This window comes from Salmo trutta, chromosome 30 (assembly GCF_901001165.1).
Source record: "Salmo trutta chromosome 30, fSalTru1.1, whole genome shotgun sequence".
Taxonomy (NCBI): domain Eukaryota; kingdom Metazoa; phylum Chordata; class Actinopteri; order Salmoniformes; family Salmonidae; genus Salmo; species Salmo trutta.
The window spans coordinates 2,006,479-2,012,478 of record NC_042986.1 but is presented as its reverse complement, the minus strand read 5'-3'; positions in this window follow the sequence as shown (position 1 = coordinate 2,012,478).

The following is a 6,000-nucleotide window of genomic DNA, read 5'->3' as shown; positions in this document are numbered from 1 at the left end:
CAAGGCTGTAACCGCTGTCAAAGGTGCTTCAACAAAGTAATGAGTAAAGGGCCTAAACACTTACAGTACCAGTCAAAAGTTTGGACACACCTAGTCATTCAAGGGGTTTTCTTTATTTTCAAAACTTTAAAATAACACATATGGAATCATGTAGTAACCAAAAAAGTGTTAAACAAATCAAGGTATTTTATATTTGAGATTCTTCAAAGTAGCCACCCTTTGCCTTGATGACACCTTTTGCACACTAATAATAGTTTACCCATTAAAACAAGTTTAAACGCTTTACTTCAAAGAATCAACACTTCATCACTTCAAAATGTACAAATAAGATAACTTGTATGTAAAGATTCAACATCTTAGTCGAAACAACAACAGATAATCGAGTAGTAACAAGGTAGGCTATTATTACGAAAGCATCATTTCAGGTGAAACAAAACAAATGCATAACAGCTGTGGCCAACCTTGCTCAACTGATTCTTCATCTACTGAGTGAGCAGACGTCTATCCCAGCCCAGCAATAGATCTACTGGGGGAGCAGACGTCTATTCCAGCCCAGCAATAGATCTACTGGGGGAGCAGACGTCTATTCCAGCCCAGCAATAGATCTACTGGGGGAGCAGACGTCTATTCCAGCCCAGCAATAGATCTACTGGAGGAGCAGATGTCTATTCCAGCCCAGCAATAGATCTACTGGGGGAGCAGATGTCTATTCCAGCCCAGCAATAGATCTACTAGGGGAGCAGACGTCTATTCCAGCCCAGCAATAGATCTACTGGGGGAGCAGACGTCTATTCCAGCCCAGCAATAGATCTACTGGAGGAGCAGATGTCTATTCAAGACCAGCAATAGATCTACTGGGGGAGCAGACGTCTATTCCAGACCAGCAATAGATCTTCTGGGGGAGCAGATGTCTATTCCAGACCAGCAATAGATCTACTGGGGGAGCAGACATCTATTCCAGACCAGCAATAGATCTACTGGGGGAGCAGACGTCTATTCCAGACCAGCAATAGCACACTTGATTATCAACTCGTTAGGTTTGATAAGTTGAATCAGGTGTGTTAGTGCTGGGCTGGAACAGGACCCTGCACACCCAGCAGACCTCCAGCAGAGTTGACCTTCTCCAATTGTAATAGGTTTATACATTGTGTGTGATGTTTAACTGTATTTTTAAACAACATTTGCTAACATTGGTAGGCCTACACATATAACTCATGGCATTTAGGATATACCATTAGTCTCTTGGGACATTCATTGGGACCTCTCTTCATCTGCAAACAGGCTTTCACAGCTTTCCATATCTGAGGACAGATTACATCACAAAGAAACAGACTTTATTATACTCTAATTAGACAGCACTGAATATCATGTGGCTTTTATCTCTCTGTCCTCAAAGTTTTCCTCTCTAGGGACTGGAACTGGAGAATATTTACATAAGGGTGTCATGCCCTGATCTGTTTCACCTGTCCTTGTGCTTGTCTCAACCCCCTCCAGGTGTCACTTATTATTCCTGGTGTATTTATCCCTGTGTTTCCTGTCTCTCTGTGCCAGTTCATCTTGTTTGTAAAGTCAACCAGCGTTTTTGTGTCTCAGCTCCTGCTTTTCCCAGTCTCTCTTTTCTCGCCCTCCTGGTTTTGACCCTTGCCTGTCCTGACTCTGAGTCCGCCTGCCTGACCACTCTGCCTGCCCCTGACCTCGAGCCTGCCTATCGTCTTGTACTGTCTGGACTCTGACCTGGTTACTGAACCCCTGCCTGTCCTGACCTCGATCCTGCCTATCGTCTTGTACTGTCTGGACTCTGACCTGGTTACTGAACCCTTGCCTGTCCTGACCTCGATCCTGCCTATCGCCTGGTACTGTTTGGACTCTGACCTGGTTTATGAACTCTCGCCTGTACCCGACCTGCCTTTTGCCTACCCCTTTTGTTATAATAAATAACGGAGCTCAACCATCTGCATTTGGGTCTCGCCTGGTGCCCTTATAAAGGGAGTGAACTTTATTTATAATAAAGGTTACATGGAGAAATTTGGACCTCTCTGAAATGAAAATGGATGGCCCTCCCTTCAGAAATATATATTCGACCTAAACCCTCCCTGAACCTCTGGGGGTAAAAAAGAAAGTTACCCTCCCCTATAGCCAAAATAATAATTAAAACAAAGTGGATAGCACTGTCTACCGTTTACCCTCACTTCTTGGACAGAACAGAGCCGCAATGCAGGAATATTGATAGAGCACAGGGCAGACGGGTCAGAAGATTGTGGGTTCGCAGAACACCGTGGACAAGAGTAGGGGTGGAAATAGTAAAAGCGTTTCATGAATCCATCATTGTATTTACGGGTCTGAGGAAAAATGCCTTTTATAAACATTTCATGCAATTATTACGTAATTTTACATATTAGCGGATTTTCTTTTAATACCACACAAATTACATGCTATGAATGGACATAGAGAGAGGCCTATGTGTTCATCTTATATTTCTCCAATGCCAAATCAGTGTCTTGTTTGCATCGAAACTGTCTCTGTTTGCAAATAATTATATCTGAGACATCATTAGGAATCTGAACATGGTACTTTGAAAAATTAGGCCTACCTTTCCACCCCAGACAGAGCAGGCCTACCGATGCAGAAAAACTTTAACTTTAACTGCTGGCTACTCTTCTTCCGTGGCTTAACCCAACGAGAGAAGGTCACAAGTGTTTCCCTAAAAGCTGTCTGGGTTTAAACATATATTGTAAAGAAAGTGGATAGCTTAGTCAATTGACAGTGACAGAATTAGACTACTTCCTTAGCAAAGTGAATTTCAAAGAAACAAAACAATATCCCCATATGCATCGGAGTCACGTCTTTCCTGGGTATTTTACAGCTTGTTTCTAGTGTAACCGATGTGAAATGGCTAGTTAGTTAGCGGTGGTGCGCGCTAATAGCGTTTCAAACAGTGACGTCACTCGCTCTGAGACCTGAAGTGGTTGTTCCCCTTGCAAACGATGATTTGTGGGTGTCAGTTGTTGATGTGTGCAAGGGTCCCTGGTTCGAGCCCAGGTTGGGGCGAAGAGAGGGACGGAACCTTCACTGTTACACTAGCATAAAGCATTGCGGACCAAATCCCTGTTATAGATCACTTTACATAATCGGATCCATTTTATTTTATTTTAGTGATTACGTTAGCTGTGTTGTTGGCTAGCTCCTCTGAACAACGGTGTCCTGATGGGAGAGCACATTTTCTATGCCAGCTGAAATCGAGCATTATTAGCTCATTGTTGTGGATGTATCCAAATAAATGTCACTAGAAAACAGCTTAAACAAATGCAAATGCAGCTACTTTGTTGTTATCCCCTAGGATTTTGAAAAACATTAGACCAGTATCTTTGTAATTTAGAACATGACCATAAACAATGTGTTAGGGTACCTGTATCAGTTTTACATTTAAGACACTGAGGAGAGGAAGAGGAGGAGCTAAAAGTATGTCTACAAATTGTTTTTTTTACCTTTTATTTAACTAGGCAAGTCAGTTAAGAACAAATTCTTATTTTCAATGACAGTCTAGGAACAGTGGGTTAACTGCCTTGTTCAGGGGCAGAACAACAGATTTTTGTGTCAACAGTAGAAAAGGACCTTAAAGCATCATAAAAGAAACGTAGACATTTTCCTTTGTGAGAAAAAAAAGCATTATTTCAATGACAGACACAGGGTTACCAATCAAGGTTGTGCTCTTCAAAATAGTCCTGCTTTGGGAGTCGATATTTCTCAAACATCTTCTCAAATGACAATAAATCTTATCAGCGAATAAATCATTTAGTATGCCTATGCCCTTATTAAGCTAAATGTTAAAGCCAGCATCCAGCAATCCTGGTACAAAATCTGGGTTGTTAAGAATCAGGGTAAGAGCAGAGGTTAGTTTGGACCTTCCCAAAAAACGTTAAACTGACCTCCATGCGTTGAGTGTATTGGGATTATTGCAGTAATCTTTTACATATTTGAAACTTCTGAAAAATAAAAGATCCTGCAAGGGGTATTTTGAAAAAGAAGTCTCAATGTCTAACCAAATAGAGGATTATGTCACACCCTGATCTGTTTCACCTGTCTTTGTGATTATCTCCACCCCCTCCAGGTGTCGCCCATCTTCCCCATTATGCCCTGTCTATTTATACCTGTGTCATGACGTTGGCCTGTGGGTAAGGTTTATGACCCCCCCATAAATACCTTCTCCCTTCCCCTCTCTCTCTGACCCTACTGAAGGACTGGAATAGCCTGTGTTAAATATAGAGAGTCTGGGAACATCAAACAAATAGGGAAAGGAACCATCTTTTGTTAATAAAACCAGTTGGAAATATGCTTGATAACGTAATGAGTATGTATGTCAGTTCATTGTTATCTGAGACATTATGATTGATGGCAGGACGACATAAACTGTACCGGAGAAAGTATACACTCTCTAGTTATCAGAGTCACATGGAATTGTTATGCAATTGAAATGTTTGATATTGAAATTGTTTGTTAGGAGATTAAATGTAATTTTAGCTTCCAAATGAGAGAATTGGGTTTTCATAGGGAAAGTGCCCTGCCGATCAGTGGCCAACCCTGTGAAGAGACATGGGGTTATAAACGATGAAACCCCTCCTTCCCCCTCTCCACTATATAAGTCTTTGACGAAAAGACATTCCGTGTTCCAGTACGGGAGGACTGCAGCCTCTACGTTATAAGGACAGACACATATCAAGAACAGAACTAAGCCAACCTCGGCGTGAGCTATGGTATGAACTGGTATGAACTTTGAGCTTATTCACTACAGAAGTGATACTTCCTAGCCGTTGAGTTAGCCGCTGCTAACGTGGGCTAGGAAAGGACGGACGACGGATCCAGTCTAACAACCAGACGAAGATACCACCACCATTGACATTCTTCCACTACACAACAGGAAGATCTGTTGGCCAACCACGGCCAGCATCTACGACCAATCTACCGAAGCGCAGCTCAGAGTAAATATTTATTGCATTTTCCTTTTCCAAATGGGCGGTAATTTAGAATGCATAAGATAATTTATTTACGATAGCATAGCTGCTGTTTCTGTGTTCCTAAATCTTCCCGCTCTTTCATTCAAGCCCAACCCCCTTTTCCTTTGTGTAACCAGCCATGATACAGGCTCAGTCCACTAGGACGTGTTCTGTATGACATCATATGAATTCTGTGTATTTGTAATTCTGTGTGATTAGTTAGGTATTTAGTAAATAAATAATTAAACCCAATTTTGTATTGCTGATTCAACTTGTTAGCCAGGGTTCGTGAAGATAACCAAGAATTTATAACTTTCATGATGAGATTGAAAATAAGATAAGATTGACTGCTATCGATGTAAAATATTACTAAGTATTTTAAGAGTTTATTCAGAAGATAACAGCTCTATAAACGTTCTTCTGTGGTGCCCCGACTTTCTAGTTAATTACATTTACATGATTAGCTTAATCAGGTAATATTAATTACGGAGAAATAATTTTATAAATTAGCATGTCATATCACTTAATCCGGCATAGCCAAAGACACGACACCTGTGTTCTCTGTTTGTCTGTTGCCAGTTTGTTTTGTTACATCAAGCCTACCAGCGTTTTTCCCTCTGTTCCTGTCTCTTGATTGTTTCTGTTTTCTATTTTTCCCAGTGTTTACCTCTTCTGCCTGCCCTGACCCTGCCTGCCGTCCTGTACCTTTGCCCCACCTATCTGGATTACTGACCTCTGCCTACCCTGACCCTGAGCCTGCCTGCCGTCCTGTACCTTTGTCCCACCTATCTGGGTTACTGACCCCTTCCTGCCCTTCACCTGTCTTTTGCCAGCCCCTGTTGGATTAATAAACTGTTGTTACTTCGACTTTGTCTGCATCTGGGTCTTAGCTGAAATGTGATAGTCATCATTTGTGATCCAGTCAGAAATATAACATAAGTGGGCACACCACTGATAAAACCTAATATTGGGCAGATCCAAGCCCCCCATAGAACTTGGCAGATTCAAT